This window comes from Phoca vitulina, unplaced genomic scaffold (assembly GCF_004348235.1).
Source record: "Phoca vitulina isolate PV1807 unplaced genomic scaffold, GSC_HSeal_1.0 scaffold52, whole genome shotgun sequence".
In the NCBI taxonomy this organism is placed as follows: domain Eukaryota; kingdom Metazoa; phylum Chordata; class Mammalia; order Carnivora; family Phocidae; genus Phoca; species Phoca vitulina.
Window position 1 is genome coordinate 4,138,031 of NW_022589755.1, and position 17,683 is coordinate 4,155,713.

Genomic DNA, 17,683 nt, shown 5'->3' on the forward strand with positions numbered 1-17,683 from the left:
ATGAAGTTGTGATTTTTGTCGTGTGTTTTCACTTTATTAGTTATATGTCAGATTCATCTCTAATTTTTTTATATGAATAGTTGTGACATGACATGGGCGTATGCTGCTAAGAAGTGAGGTGGATAATTAGTAAAATCCCCATATTTTAAAAAAAGTTTTGTTTATAAATTTAATTTTACTTTAGGAGAAATTTACTGTTAGGCTTTTCTTCCTCAGAATGTATCCGAATTTAATTCCCAGTATTTATTTTTTACAAAGTGATTGCTGGCATATTTTACAATTTTGATACTCTATATTTCAAAATGAAGGGTATTTCTTCGGGTGCTTGGTTCTTTTTTAAAATTTATTTATTTATGAGAGACAGACAGAGAACGAGCCAGCACTAGTATGGGGAGGGGTAGAAGGAGAGAACCCTAAACAGACTACCTGAGGGGCTCAATCCCACAACCCTGAGATTGTGACCTGAGGTGAAATCAAGAGTTGGATGTTAACCTACTGAGTCACCCAGCACCCCAGCCTGCTTGTTTCTAAAGAATGGATTACAGCCTTGTATTTTGTATAAGAGGTGGGACATGTTAATAACATAATACATTTTTAATGTCTTTTAAGTGCTCATTCATAAGATTTTCTATTAGAGCTATTCATGGTTGATTTTAATGAATATTCTTTATAATTTTACTGTCAATTTAGGCATGACAGTAATTCAAAATACTTGTTTTTCATGGGTACATAGTCACAGGTTAAAATTACGCTTATATAGAAGGTTTCCTTTCAAAAATTCATGTATTTTTATGTAGACTTACTTGGGTTAAATTTTGTCTTATTCTGCTTTTGCAATTTCATAATAATGTGCTTACTTCTGTATGGGACCCTCCACAACATTATTTAGTTGTGCTATTGTTGTTGCCTGTGTATTTTATTATAGGATGACAATTTTCAACTCAGTAGATTTCAAGACAGTGTGAGTTTATCTCACATATGAATGAGCTTTATGCCCTTTATCAATAAAATTATGTATGTATTTGTCTGTATAAATACCACCCATGCATACTTTGATTATGACTCATCTTGTGAATTTGTTTTATTGGTTAGTGTTCAGTGAGTGTTGTATCATGTCTAGGTGAGTTGTTATAATAATAGAATTAATTTCATCAGCTGTTGGTGAATTTATATTCCCTTTGCATGAGAGAAACACCTCTTGTGAATTCAGTGTAATTTTTAAACATTTTATACCTCTGAATCAAATTTTGGTATTACATTATATCCTTAATTGTGGTGTTATACCCATGATATGCTTTGATACCATCCTCACTAACTTTTGTGTCTTCTCTGTACTTATTTTCATAATAGTTACATTAGAGATTACTTAAAACATTTTAAAGGTATAACAAACCATTTTTAAGTGCTCTTGTCATTTGCATACAAAACTCTTCTACTTATCATCTCCACCCCTGCACCCACTTTGTTACCAATATCACAAATTCTATCTTTTATGTGGTGTACTTTGTTACCTAGGTTTATGATTTTATGCTTTTATATAAAAAAAATTCTATTGCAGAAATAAAAGTGACATGTGCTACCTCATTACAACACTACAGTTTCTGTAATTGTGTAAATATTTACGTTTAGCTGAGAGCTTTATGTTGTCATGTGGTTTCAGTTACTGTTCAAAATCCTTTTATTTCACCTGGAAAGACTTCCGTTAACGTTTCTTGTAGGACAGGTCTTCTGGTAAACTTAGAGGGGTTTTTACTTGGGAAAGTCTTCATTTCTACATTCATGGAAAACTGCTTTGCCAGGTAAAGTATTCTTGGTGGCTATTTTTTGATCTTTCAGTATGTGAATATATTTTCCCATGTAGTTCTTCCTGTCAGGTCTGCTGAGAATCCCACTACTAATCTTACAAAGCTCTCTTGTACAAGATGGTTGGTTTTGTCATGCTGTTTCAGAATTTTCTTTTCACCTGTGATTTGTGATAAGTTAATTATGATGTGTCACTGTGTTCATGTCTTGAGATTTATCCTATTTTGAATTTACTGAGCTTGTTGAATTAGTCTCTTCCCACATACGTGGGATGTACAAGCCTTTAGTTTTTCATGTAAACTCTGCCTCCTTCACTCTCCTCTCCTTATGGGGTCCCCTTAATGTACATATTGGTCCACTTGTTGGTCTCCCATGAGTCCCTTAGACTCTGTCCTTTTCCACATTTTTCTTTGATCCTTTCAGTAGAGAATTTAAAATAAGGTGTCTTTAAGATGTCTGATTCTTTCTTCTGATTAATCAAGTCTATGGCTGACCCCTTGGTGTATTTTTAAATTCAGTGACTGTTCTCTTCAGCTCCCTATTTCTGGTTCATTGTTGTTATACTTTCTGTCTGTTTGGATTTTCATTTTGGTCATGCATAGTTTCCCTGATACCATTTAGTTAACTATCTGTTTTCTTCCTCCGTGAACATCTTTATGATGGTTATATGAATTCTTTGTTAGGCCACTAATAATAGTTCTTTATTAATTTAAGGCCAGCTTTGGAGATTTATTTCATTCCTCTGTTTGGAACACATTTTTCTGTTTCTTTGTATGCTTTATTATATATATATATATATATATATTTTTTTTTTTAAGGTTTTTTATTTATTTATTTGACAGAGAGAGACACAGCGAGAGAGGGAACACAAGCAGGGGGAGTGGGAGAGGGAGAAGCAGGCTTCCCCCCGAACAGGGCGCCCGATGTGGGGCTCGATCCCAGGACCCTGGGATCATGACCTGAGCCGAAGGCAGACGCTTAACGACTGAGCCACCCAGGCGCCCTATGCTTTATTATATTTTGTTGACATATGTGGATTTTAAAAAAGCAGCCTCTGAGCCCAAGATTATGGACTTGCTTTGCACAGAGGAACACAAATAATAGTAATTCTGGGACCTCTCACACATGTTCTGGACATTTATCATTTCTGAATTTTTGTAATTTCCCAGGTTTAAAACTGTAGTTACTACTTTATGTCCGTGATAGCTTCCTCTCTGTTTGTCTTCAGCTCTGTGTTCTCTCCATTGGTTGAAAAAATGCTCACCTCTGGTCTGAGCAGCCACCACACTGCATCCAGATGGTGCTCTCATTTCCTCTGCCTCCCATGTCATGCATGACAGAAACAAGTCCCTCAGGCAGCAGCCAGGAAGCCAGATCATTGAACATATAGGTCACTCATTTGTTTCTTTCCTGAGGAGAGGTAAGAGTTTTCTCACAGTGTTGCCATGGAGTGTCTAGGAGGGTGAGTGGCTATTGTGGGCAAGTGTCACAAGCTTTCCTTGTCTCTTTGATGAGGCTCTTCCTTTGTACTTACCTGGGGTGCTGTGTTCTCCTAACTGGCTTCTGGAGCAGTCTAAAAGGTAAGTTGTTCCGTTTTTGTCTCCATGGAGGAGCACAGTCCTGGTGGTTCCTATTTCTCCCTTCTGCTGATGTGCTGTGATGAGTATCAGTTCTACACATGAGCATTTTAACATATATGCATGTCAGTGTCCTAAGTGTGGTAACTTATTTTGTATCTTTTAGTCATGTCTTTCCATAACACCCAGGGCCTGTTGGCAAAGACAGGGAAAGGAGATTCAGTTTGTAGAGTGATACGGGAAGATGTGGAAGCTGTGGAAATAAGTATTTATACTGATGAATGACTGGGAATGTGATGGGGGGTAATGAAGGACATTATGATGGATATAACCATATTGTGACAATTACTATAATGAAATCCTTACTGCCACAAGAGATCAGGGATATAAAACATTCGGGGAAAACGTCACCTTAAGTCAGTTATATTTGCAGAACAATGTTTTTGAACCCAGGGATGATAATCCATTTTTTAAACATACATATTTTTTTGAACGGTATTTGGAAATTCTGGAAAGTCACCTAGTCCAAACTTAAAAGTAATCATTCAAACGATTTCAAATACAAGATTGGTTTCATCGTTAACTGACAAATTTCAGAATGTTAGATGTTTATTTTATTTTATTTTTTTTTTTTTAAAGATTTTATTTATTTATTTGACAGAGAGAGACACAGCGAGAGAGGGAACACAAGCAGGGGGAGTGGGAGAGAGAGAAGCAGGCTTCCCGCAGAGCGGGGAGCCCGATGTGGGGCTCGATCCCAGGACCCTGGGATCATGACCTGAGCCGAAGGCAGACGCTTAACGACTGAGCCACCCAGGCGTCCCAGAATGTTAGATGTTTAAAGGGGAGATAAAATGTCTAAATATGATTGATTTGAGAAGTGCTTTCCAGAGGGTTTGTTACACTTCCACCAACACATAATCCCTCCTTGTTGGAAAGTTTCCAGTTTAGATGTACACTGGAGGGTCTTTATCCAGACATCACTTTGTAATACTTATCTCACACAATTCTTAATTTGGAGCAAGGTTTCAAGGTGTTGTGAACTTAGGAAGATTTTATTTTATTTTATTCATTTATTTTTAAAGATTTTATTTATTTATTTGACAGAGAGAAACACAGTGATAGAGGGAACACAAGCAGGGGGAGTGGGAGAGGGAGAAGCAGGCTTCCCGCGGAGCAGGGAGCCCGATGCGGGGCTCAGTCCCAGGGCCCTGGGATCATGACCTGAGCTGAAGGCAGACGCCTAACAACTGAGCCACCGAGGCACCCCAGAACTTAGGAAGATTTTAGTCAGGGCTCTAACTTTTATAATTATGGAGGTGCCTATAATAGAGACAAAACTTAACAATGCAGTGAATCTGGGAAAAACATCAATCAAGGGTCAAATCCTATTAAACATCAGAGAGCTCAGTTTCCATAGAACCAGTATTATAGTAATAAATGTGGGAAAGTTGTGTATGAAAGCTCAAATCTTATTGTACATCATTGTATCCTTACTGAAGAGAAGACTTAAAAATGTAGTAAGTGCGGCAAACCGTTTAACTGTCTTCAAGATTCACTGGACAGCAGGCATTTCATAATGGGAAGAAATATTACAAATGTAAACAATGTGCAAAACCTTTACCACTCAAAACTTATCAGTATAAGAGAATACATAGTGGGGACAATGCCAACAAATGTAAAAAAAAAAAAATTGTGGCGATGTCTTTAAGCAGAACTACACACTTCTTTTTTTTTTTTTTTTTTTTAAAGATTTTATTTATTTATTTGAGAGAGAGAATGAGATAGAGCATGAGAGGGTCAGAGGGAGAAGCAGACTCCCTACCAAGCAGGGAGCCTGATGTGGGACTCGATCCAGGGACTCCAGGATCATGACCCGAGCCGAAGGCAGTCGCTTAACCAACTGAGCCACCCAGGCGCCCAGAACTACACACTTCTGAACTTCATAGAGTGCATACTGTATGAAACCCTACAAATGTAAAGAATGTGGCAAGGAATTTAATTCATAATCAGAAGTATTCAGCGTGAGATAATATATCCTGGGGGTACCTTACAAATGTCGAGAATGGTGGCAAAGTCTTTACCTGGAACTGAACCCTTACTCAGCATCAGAGAAAGCATAGTGGATAGAAATCCTAGAAATGTACTGATTGATGAGTGACCTTTGTGTTTAATATACAGAGTCTTCATAAAGGATAAAAATATTAAAGATGTAGACAATTTGCAAAGTATGCAGTAGAAAGGAAATCTAAATAAGAACATTCACAGTAGAAAGCAATAAGTCAGTACCACATTTTAGACATTAGAAATCAGAGTATTTATTACAGATAAAAATCCAAAGTTTAAACTCTCAGATCAATTACATTTTAGCCTTGGACAATGCAGGCTGGAGGGGTACCAACCCCCTCCAGAAGGGGAAATCTGTGTGTAATTTTTTTGAAAGATTTTATTCATTTGAGACAGAGAACACCGGGGTGTGGGGGGCACAGAGGGAGAGGGAGAAGCAGGCTCCCCGCTGAGTAGGGAGCCCAAAGCGTGGCTCCATCCCAGGACCCCAGGATCATGACATGAGCCGAAGGCAGAGCCTCAGGTGGACGCTTAACTGACTGAGCCACCCAGGCACCGTTTGAGTCCCCAAAACTCAAAACCATACCTACTTTTCCATAGAAATAGCCTATTGTTTGGCTGGCGCCTGGATGGCTCAGTCGGTTAAGCGTCTGCCTTTGGTTCAGGTCGTGATCCCAGGGTCCTGGGATCGAGTCCTGCATCAGGCTCCCTGCTCAGCATGGAGTCTGCTTGTCCCTGTCCCTCTGCCCCTCCTCCTGCTCTCTCTCTCAAATAAGTAAATAAAATCTTTTTTTAAAGAAATAGCCTATTGTTGACCAGAAACCTTACCTAGAATATGAATAGTTAATCATCCCCTTCTTTTTATGTTGTCTGTATCCTATACAATATTTTTATAATAAAGTAAGGTTAATGAAGGAAAATATTAAGGAAATCGTAACAAAGAGAAAACATGTCTATAGTACTACACTATATTCAAAAAAAAGAAAAAAATCTATGTATAAATTGACCCACGCTGTTCAAACCCGTGTTATCCAATGGTGAACTGTGTCTGTTAATATGCCTGAAAGGATCAAGGGGGGATAGATACCTGGAGAAGGATTATTAGTTTCAGTGTGTCTCCTTTTTCTTTTGACTATATTTGCGATATTTTGCATGGCAAATATTAATTTTACTCTGAAATCAACTCATGTTAAGCCTTTATTGCTTGTGTGCATGCAAAATGATTTGGTTCTTGCTGTGTCAGCAACATGAGGGCACTGTGATGGGGAATTCATTCATAACCTACTTTTCTATGCAACATTAAGGAGGCTATAGCATGAAATATATGAGGAAAGTCCACATGGAGATGTGTGTGGTTGACATATAAGAGTGAAATGATTCCTGATGAAGTAAGGATTCAGGGCATTATTATTTGCATTAAAGTAAAACACAAACATTCTAAATTTTAAGTAGTTTTGTCATTTGCTGTTTAAGGAGAATACAGTGGTAGGTTATTTAAAGCTGGATGTATCTTCATCATCATAGCAGTTGATACTTGTAAATATTTGTTATTCAGTTGAAATAAAAGAAATATTCACAGATAACTGAGGAAAGTATAGCTAACTCTGCCCTAAAAGGGTGTAAAATTACTGTAAATCCTCATTTACTAAATAATTAGCCTCAGTTGAAAAGCATGGAAAACACAACTCACAGATCATTCTATCAGGTGAACAGGGATGGTTCTTGAGTGATGTAATGGGCATTTTGACCAAAGATATCTATATAGTGATTTTTCAGTGGTTTGTTTACAGTGTGTTTGAACTTAATATATTTAATTAATAACACTGAATGAATTTTAATGTGTTAACACTGATTGTAATAGAAGAAACGTTATTCGACACATCCTTAGCCTACCCCAGCTTCATCAAGGTTGCAGGTAAACAGACGGTAACACAAAGTACACTTGACCCTTGAACAACATGGGTTTGAAGTATGGTCCACTGTGGTCAGATTTATTTATAATACAGTATCGTAAATATATTTTCTCTTCCTTCGGATTTTCTTAACAATTTTCTTCTCCTGAGCTTCCTTTATTGTAGGAATACTGCATATAACACACATATAAAATACGTATTAATTGACTGTTTTTGATAGATTAAATTGACTGTTCTTGTCAACAGTAGGCTATTAAGTGTTAAGGAGTCAAAGTTATACACGGATTTTCAACTTCATGGGTGGTGAGTAAGCTGAACCCCTGCATTATTCAAGGGTCACTCGTACTTGTTAAAGCAGTGGGATGATACCACTAATAATCTCTTTTCCTCAGTGACCTTAAACCTCAAATTATTTGTGATTAATTTTCCCTGCATTTATATATTATAGCTTTTCTTCCTTTTTGTAACTGCTGGGACATTATGGTGCTTTTAATAAGGATAGTGTGGAAGTACTATTGAGAGTGTAGCTCACACATGACTGCTGCCATTGTACACACTATGAAAATGGACATGTCGGACTTTATTCTTCATGAGAACGGTAGCCCGTAAGTCACGTTTCATGCTGAATCCTCACTATTTGAATGTGAATATTGAACTTTGAAATATAACCAAATAGCCTGTGTGCGTTTGAAAATTGGAAAGATTTCTCTGGTCCAGATTTTTCTTGGAATCCTTCTTCCTATGTTCACAGAGGGCAGACGTGTGCATTGGGAGCTGTGGGCTCCCGAGTGTTTTCCACGCCAGTGCTGGCAGGTCCCTCTAAGGTGGGAGCAGACGTTATGCTCAAACATTTGGCAGGACTGAAGGCCATTCTCTGTTGCTGGGCAGTACAATAGGCTTCACTCTGAGACTGCCCTGGTTCGCTGTTCAAGCTCCCTGGTCCTGCAGAGTCAAGGTTATACTCAACACTTGGGCAGTGTTGCTGGCTTGGCTCTCTCCCCATAGGCCTATAAGATAGGCTCTGTGGTGCCCAGGGTCTTTGTTCACGCTTGATGGTGGAGGGCGCGGGGACTAGAGGCTGTGCTCAGCAGTGGGAAGTGACTTCCAACTTGCATGCCTTCCCAGGTAGGGTCATAGAATGGCCTCTATGCTCTAGCTCAGCCTGTTGGCTGGAGACCCAACTCGGGCATAGCTGCTGCAAAGCTCCTTGACCAGATGCGTTTATCTCAGCCCTACAAGAGGGCAGAGTTACTGGGATCTCTGAATGGGTGTGACTGCAAGGTAGAACACAGTCTGGTCCGGGAGTCTTCCGAGATCTGAGCACTGGTTGCTGTAAGTCCTACCCACCTTCTCCATGTCTGTAGGATCCCCAGTGTCCAGCACCACAGGTTCCCCCAGAGATCCCATTGAGATGAGGCCTACGTGGCCATCCAGGAAGTGGATTGCCATTTGGGGAATACTGGGTGCCCAACCATGGGCTCTCTTTTTCTTAGTGGAACAATTATAGTTCCTGCTGGTCCCTCATGGTGGGGCACTGTGCTGGTCCCGGGGAGGTGCATTGTGATCAACCTGAAATTGCTCCTCTTACCCTTCTAATGTTTTCCTTCTTGGTCTCTGTGGTCCAGGGGGTGTGTTTCAACCTCACCCCTGAGCACTGAGAATTGCCCAGTGATGTCATATGTGAATAATTGCTAGTTGAGCTTATTATGAAAAGTACTGAAGTGGGGGGAGGCGCCTGGGTGGCTCAGTTGGTTAAGCATCTGCCTTCAGCTCAGGCCATGATCCTGAGGTCGTGGGGTCCAACCCTGAGTCAGGCTGCCTGCTCAATGGGGAGTCTGCTTTTCCCTCTGCCCTTCCCCCCTTCATGCTCGAATTCGCTCTCTCTCTCTCTCGCTGAAGTAAATAAATAAAAGAAAAAAAAAGAAAAGAAAAGTATTGAAGTGGGAACTAAGTATGTCACCATTTTTTTTTTTTTTGATTGGGAGAGAGGGAATCTCAGTGAGCCTTCATGCCCAGCTTGGTGCAGGATGTGGGATCCAGCTGCGAGGCTCTGTCTCACAACTCCGAGATCGTGATCTGAGCTGAAATCTAGAGTCAGACACTTACCTGATTGAGCCACCCACTGGACCTTGTTCACCATGTTGATGATACCAGCTATCTGTGATGATTGTTTTAATGTCTCATGAGTGAAAAATAAAGGTTTCCCTATATGTACCTGTGTGTGTATTTTTACATATATGTGTGTAGATACGCACACATACTAACAGATTGTTATTCTTCACTTAGAATATTGAAATGGCATATATTTAGGTATTGAAAACACTATGAGTAACAGTGACAAACTCCTTTAGTGTTAAAGATTATTCTGTATGATATATTGCCATGCTGGTTGTTTGATTGGTTATCACTACATGAGGTGTGTTTTTGTTTCTTTGTTTTTGTTTTTGGTTTTTTCCAGTTCTTTCCTCCGGTTTTCGTTATAGCTCTAGGAAAATTCCAATGGGGTATATTCAAGCAAAGTTTGGCAGTGCTAGGAACATTTGGTTTATTTATGTTTAATATTACAATGGAGATAATGGGGTTTGGATTTACCAAGTTTTTATGTTTTTCTTCATACCCTAATCTATTTTTTATTATTTGTTTCTTATGTTTTCCTGAGTAGATTTTATTTAAATAACTCTACTTTTCATTCTGTTTCAGTGAATTGTGGCCTCAGTACCATATTGTTTTAACTAGAAATTAAGGCATGCTTTAAAAAAAAAAAATGCTTTTTAAATCTAATCACAGGGGCGCCTGGGTGGCTCAGTTGTTAAGCATTTGCCTTTGGCTCAGGTCATGATCCCAGGGTCCTGGGATCGAGCCCTGCATCGGGCTCCCTGCTCTGTGGGAAGCCTGCTTCTCCCTCTCCCCCTGCTTGTGTTCCCTCTCTCGCTGTGTCTCTCTCTGTCAAATAAATAAATAAAATCTTTAAGAAAATAAAAATAAATCTAATCACAGTGTGAAATTACATTGTACTGGGGCGCCTGGGTGGCTCAGTCCATTGAGCGGCTGGCTGCCTTCGGCTCAGGTCATGATCCTGGGGTCTTGTGATCGAGCCCCACATCCGGCTCCCTGCTCAGCGGAGAGCCTGCTTCTCCCTCTCCATCTGCCTGCCACTCTGCCTACTTGTGCTCTCTCTCTGTGTCAAATAAATAAAATCTTAAAAAAAAAAAAAAAAAAAGAAATTACATCATACTTTTATTTATTTATAAAATAAATAGAGAGGGAACACAAGCAGGGGGAGTGGGAGAGGGAGAAGCAGGCTTCCTGCCGAGCAGGGAGCCCGATGCGGGGCTCAATCCCAGGACCCTGGGATCATGACCTGAGCCGAAGGCAGATGCTTAATGACTGAGCCACCCAGGCGCCCCTACATCGTACTTCTAATTTCAACTTGTCAACACATACAATGTGATATTTATCTAATTATCTACATGTAGTTTTTGATTTTTTTTTTAAAGTAAAGCACATGTGGAGATCATAAGTAACAGCTCAGTGTAATTTCACAAACTGATCACATTTCTATAAGCCAGTGAGATCAAGAAACAGAATATTATTTGTCCTCTAAAATTCCCCTTGAGCTCCTCAGTAACTTTCCCCAAAGTTCAGCACTCTTTTAACATGTAAGGCAAAAGATTGCTGTCCTCATTTTTCTACTTTATGTAAATGTAATCACGGAACAGGAACTCTTTTATTATTATTTTTTAAAGATTTTATTTATCTGAGAGTGAGAGAGAAGAGAGAGAGAGCACAAGCAGGGGGAGTGGGAGAGGGAGAAGCAGCCTCCCCAGTGAGCAGGGAGCCCAATTCAGGACTTGATCGCAGGACCCCTGGTCACGACCTGAGCTGAAGGCAGAATCTTAACCACTGAGCCACCCAGGCACCCCAGGAACTCTTTTATATTGGGCTTTTTTTTCTTTCCAGCTATTCTTTGTGAATTTATTTGTATTTATTGCATGTTATTGTGCATCACTCATTAGAATGGAAGGTTCCAGTTCCATTGTGTGAATATCAACTGAGTGCATCATTCTACTGTTATTGGACACAGGTGGATGGTTCTCAGTGTAGGACTATCATGAACAGTACTGGCATGTAAAATTTATAATTTGTCTTTTGTTGAAACATGCACACTTACCTCCTAGCTATATATGTGGGAGCGAATCGTCAGTGAATATGTTTAAATATGTTATGCTTTAATAAATACAAACACTTTGCAAAAATATTTGTACAAATTTTCACACCCACCAGCAGTGTATGGGATTTCTAGCTTACAACATGCTTTCCAAAACTTGGTAATTTATGTCATTTTCGTGGTAGCCTTTTTTTTTTCTTTTTAATATTTTATTTTTGAGAGAGAGAGAGAATGAATGAGTGGGGAAAGGGGCAGAGGGAGAAGCAGACTCCCCGTTCAGCGGGGAGCCCCACACTGGACTTAATCTCAGGACCCCTGTGATCATAACCTGAGCCAAAGGCAGACGCTTAACCAACTGAGCCACCTAGGTGCCCCATCCCAGTAGCTTTCTGGTTGGTTTGTGATGTTACCGAGTCTTGTTTTTATTTCCTTTTTTTTGTTTGTCACTTCTTTTTAGTATGGAGTTGGGCATTAAACTTTGGATAATCTCTTTTTCAAAGTGTTTAATTGGTCATTGTGCCCATTTTTACTGTTGTGATATATTTTTCTTCAATCTGTAGTTTTGTATATATGATGAGAGTAAGTCCTTTGTCTTCTCTCTGTATCTCTGTTTTTTCTTGAGCTTGTGATGCAGAGAAGTTCTTAATTTTATTTTATTTTATTTTATTTTAAAGATTTTATTTGTTTATTTGAGAGAGAGAATGAGAGAGAGAGAGAGCATGAGGGGGGAGGGTCAGAGGGAGAAGCAGACTCCCTGCCGAGCAGGGAGCCCGATGCGGGACTCGATCCTGGGACTCCAGGATCATGACCTGAGCCGAAGGCAGTTGCTTAACCAACTGAGCCACCCAGGTGCCCCAGAAGTTCTTAATTTTAATGTAATCCAATTTGTCAGTTCACCCATCATGGTTAGTGATTTTTATCATTTTTGGAAATCTTCCCTTATACCAAGAACACAGAGATAGAATCCTTTTGTGCTTTTTTTTATTTTTTATTTTTTTTTATTTTTATTTTTTTTTAAGATTTGATTTATTTATTTGACAGAGAACGAGAGAGAAAGCACATGAGAGGGGGGAGGGTCAGAGGGAGAAGCAGACTCCCTGCCGAGCAGGGAGCCCGATGTGGGACTCGATCCAGGGACTCCAGGATCATGACCTGAGCCGAAGGCAGTCGTTTAACCAACTGAGCCACCCAGGCGCCCCTTGTGCTTTTTTTTTTAAAAAAGATTTTATTTATTTATTTGAGGAGAGAGAATGAGAGAGAGAGCACATGAGAAGGGGGAGGGTCAGAGGGAGAAGCAGACTCCCTGCTGAGGGACTGGCTGTGGGACTCACTTCGGGACTCGATCCTGGGACTCCAGGATCGTGACCTGAGCCAAAGGCAGTTGCTTAACCAACTGAGCCACCCAGGCTCCCCCTTTTGTGCTTCTCTAAAAACATCATTATCTTTACAATTTTGATCAGAAATCTATTAAAAATGAATGTGTTGTGTGGTTTGTGTAGTGACTGAGATTTTCTATTCATTTTCTTTTTTTCCCATCAAATTTGATAACAAATTGAAATATATTTTGAAAATGTTGCATTGTGCTTTTAATTTGTTTACCAAAGTCATTTCTTCACATCAATAAACATCACCTCGATCTTGGAGCAGACTTCTCCTGTGATTTCTCTCCATCTTTTCCTGCCTCTAGTGATGTTTACAATCTCATAGGATCACACACGCAGTGTCAGTTTTGATGTCAAAAACCTTCCATGGGCTTCTTTGCTCAGATGAATTATTCCTATATCCCCATAGCAAAATGGCTTCCAGGGGCTTGGCAAATGAGCAGTCATCTTGTTATACACTGTAGCAAAAATCCTGGCAAACTGATAGCTTTTTTACCATTATATCTCTCTTTAGTTCACGAGGTGTAGGTTAAGTTCTACAGATTTTATTGCCAAACGTGAGTATATACGACTCATGGGTCATTGTCTCTAAGGGAGTCCCACCAGCCATGACAGCTTTTGGGTGAAAAGATTTCTGCCGTGGTTCTGGGTGGATACTTTTGTATGTTTACAAGGTGGTCAAGGGTGTGTCCAGTGTGGTACAGTGTGGGTCTTGGGTGTCTTCCAGATCATTAATATTAGCCCTATGGATGCTTGTTGGAAGGAGCTTAAAGTAAAAGCTTCCAAGTACAAGAGTTTTTAATTTTCTGCTGTACGTCTCTGCCAAATGAGCAGTAAAATATGGAGGAAAATGTATTTTGGATACTCTTTGGCATTTTAGAACCCAATCATACATTTGCTGTCTACAGTATTGTTACTATTCCTTGAAGTCATGTTGTGAGCTCATGATCCAGACTAGTGGTTCCATGATTTTCATCCAGTACATGCACAGTGTTTCAAGTGCATTCATAGGATCAGTGTTCTTCACATAAGTTCAGGGCTACCCACACTATTTTTGTCCTTGTGACCACTTCCGTTTCATTTTACACAATCTTCTACATCTTTTAGGTCTAGGTTGTCTTTTTAATATTCTCTGTTTTTTTTTTTTAATTTTTTTATTGTTATGTTAATCCCCATACATTACATCATTAGTTTTAGATATAGTGTTCCATGATTCATTGTTTGTGCATAACACCCAGTGCTCCATGCAGAACGTGCCCTCCTCAATACCCATCACCAGGCTAACCCATCCTCCCACCCCCCTCCCCTCTAGAACCCTCAGTTTGTTTTTCAGAGTCCATCGTCTCTCATGGTTCTTCTTAATATTCTCTGTTGATGGTTGGTGAACACCTTTGCTGTAATTCTCTGCCCTAATTCCTCTGCTTTCCAATTCTCATCCCTTTTATTGTAATAAGCCGTGATTCCACTGTATCCAGAACCCGCTTTGCCTGGGTAAGGAGTACAAAATACTCTCATCTTTTCAGATACATTTAAATTGTATGTTTTTTGCACAGTTTCATTCTTTCTTCTCCCATCTCCCTTAGAAAGATCACTACAGAAATTTAAGGTAGACCCTCATGGTTATTGTGGTTTCTTAACCTGGTTGAATGCAAGGCCCACAGAGGACATTGCAGAAGGGAACGTGATAGCTCACCGATTCTCCTGCATTGCATCCTGCTGATCATAGCCTTGAAAAATGTTTCCTGGTGTAAATTGAGTACATTTTATCCCAGATCCTATGTAAGATTAATGAGTGTTTCACAAGGTGGTATACACATGGGAAAATTAGGCAGGAGCCAAGCCGGGATCAAACTGAGTGGTGGCTGCTGTTGGGACATGATTTTCTATTGGTTTCAGTTTCTCTGGGTGTTATGGATAGAAGCATTGAAGGTTCTTATTCTAATTGTTTTTTCATTGATGTTTGTGTAGAAAAAGGCTTTGGAATATAGTGATACTATCTTGCTCGTGGGTAGAGGACAGATTTGTTTACTGCATAAGAAAATGGAGAGGTCTCCTTCAAATGGCAAAAGGTGCAGGCAGATACGCTAGTTGTTCCTTTAGTGTGTTGTGGTTTCCTGTGTCTCATAGATGGGACACAAAGCCAGTGCATGTGCAGCAGCTACATGTGTGCATGTGGTTGGGGGGCTGGTAGGTGAGATGAATGTGAGCAAGAAGGTGATACGGTGATTGCTGTGTCATGAGCCAGAAGACCTTGGACTTGGATCCCGGATCTCTTCTGCCAGCACTGGAAAATTGTTATAAGCCAGTTTGTCGCATTATGAAATATGTGTAATCTTGGAATTTTTATAGTTTTCAAGATTATCCATGGACTTTATTCAAAACAGAATAGATATTCATGGGTCTATTTCTGGTTTTGTTTGTTCATTTGTTTTGTTGTTTAGAATGTACATATAAGTGAAATCATATGGTGTTTTTCTCTGACTTATTTCACATAGCATAATATCTTCTAAGTCTATCTTCATTGTCGTAAGTGGCAAGAAACAACCAAAAAAGCAGAAAGACCCATAAATACATTTAACAACCTGCTGGTTGCCAGCATGAAACGGAGAGGGACAATGGGCAAAATGGGTAAAGGAGATGGGAAGTACAGGCTTCCAGTTAAGGAATGAATACGTCATGGTGATAAAAGACACAGCATAAGGAGCATGTTTAATGGTGGTATCATAGCGTTGTACGGTGACAGTAGCTCACTTGTGAGCGTCGTAGAACCTATAGAGTTGTCAGGTCACTGTGTTGTACATCCGAACCAGCTTAACAATCTGTGTCAATTATGCTCTGATAGAAAACAAAATAGCAGAGATACGCATATACATATATAGGTTCAACTACGTTCTTTAGAACTTGCATGTAAAGAAAGCTAACCTATTCCAAATGAAGCTGATCCTACGTATTCATAATAGGATATAGACTTAGGAAAGCAAATTTATCTGTAACACAATGGAGATAAGGCTAAATTGCTGGAGAAAGGAGAAGACATGGGAGACAGGAGAGAGTTCTAGCAGGGTGGAGAAGTGAATAGACGACATGGAAGAGCCTGGAGTCCTCACAGGCTGAGCAGCCTAGGAGATAATGGAAGAACATGCATTTATTTCTGTGAGAGTTTCTTAAATAGTTTTCCCTGCAGTGTGCTTTCTCATCTCTTACCATTAACGTGTATAGAATAATGGCCAAATATCTCATGAAGGCTTTTCTGTATAAGTGGAGTCTTTTGAAGATACTGGAAATTGCGACTGATTTTATTTCCTGAGCTCAATTCAGGCAAAGTCAGTTTTTAGGAGGAAGCCTGACATGAAAACAGAAGAGATCCTATAGCACTGAGAATTAGTGAAAGTGTAGGGAAACCTTGATATTTTTAAAATCTATGTAATCTGTGGGGTCCAAGCTAAGAAATCAGCATTGTACCATTAGCAGATTGCACCTGTGTGACTTGTCAACGTGGGAGCTCTTTCCACGAATATATTTGGCATGGTGACTTGAAGAAGGATAAATAGAGGTCCAGAAAAGAGTGGCTGATGAAGTTCACCATGCAGGAGTGACGTTAGTTTGAATGAAAAGTGAAGGGAGGGAAGGACTCCAGGCTCACCTGTTTTATCCTCTTCCCCGTGTTTAGGAACCCTTTAAATTGTTCATCTTTTGTGATGTAGGCCTGGAATTTTGTCTGGAGCATACATTTTCAAAGTTTGCCTGCCCAGATGCAGTGTGCTTCAAATTATAGGAGTTTTTTATTTTGTTTTGTTTTTAAAAATACACTTAGTGCCCTTGACTGAACTGAAGCTGGATTCCGTGCAGCCTTGATTCAGCCTCTTGGTTCCCCTGTGAGGTGTGCCTCTTTCTTGTTTTTCCACCACCTAGAAAGGAATCAGTTTTTATCATTCTCTGGTTAAACCTGAGAGGTAAATGACGTAAGGGAGCCATAGATTTAGCCCTGGTGTTAAATGAACTTTGCCTGTTCCTCTTCCACTTGACCTTGCTATGGACACTCTCAGGAAAGAATAGAAGAACATTATTTTTGAGAGACAGAAATTGGACAGGACTTCGGTCAACATGAGGACTAGGACTTGTATCTAAACTCCCAGTCCATCTGTGTTGCAGTGGAGAAATCCCAGTGTTTCCGGAACCCTCGAGGGCAGCGTACCTACAGGAGATGAGAATTCCACGATTCTTGTACATGGGTTAACCTCCCATATCTGGGTCTCTGGAAAAGCCTCTGATTGAGCTGATCAAAATGCAGAGGAGCCTGTGAAAGCCTGTGATCACACACGAAAGACATAGTTTACATACACTATTCCAGATTACAGAGTGTGGGCAGTATATTTGGCTTGATACTTGAATGACAGGGAAGTTCTCATGTTTACATTTAATTATGATTTACTTGCTTCTGGACATTTATTTCACAGTAGTTACTGTGTGTCCTCTGAAGACTGTTAGGCGCCATCACCAGTGTGACCCAGTAGAGATTCATGCACTTCGTGTCCTCGGTGTTCCCTGCTGGATCCCTCCGCTATAAGGTTAATAATTTTTCTCATTTATTTTTATGTACTTTGGGAGGATTTACTGAAAGATGTGCATAAGTCATCTTACTTAATCAGGAAACTCCTTTCTCTGTTTCACTTTGTAGTCTGCTTTGAAAGTGAAGGCTCTCCTGTGTTGGCCTAAGATACCATTGTTTGAAGTAGAGATTGTAAATAAGTAACGGCTTGGCCCTACACATTT

General features: G+C 39.8%; 2 protein-coding genes across 5 annotated transcripts in view; both read left to right on the forward strand.

The window, feature by feature from the left end:
* The window catches only part of LOC116622197 (zinc finger protein 331-like), a 53,949-nt gene that overhangs the window by 25,833 nt on the left and 10,433 nt on the right, over positions 1-17,683 (forward strand). The gene's annotated exons all lie outside the window — the stretch shown is intronic.
* Positions 1-17,683, forward strand: part of LOC116622203 (putative protein ZNF720) — a 132,976-nt gene that overhangs the window by 888 nt on the left and 114,405 nt on the right. The gene's annotated exons all lie outside the window — the stretch shown is intronic.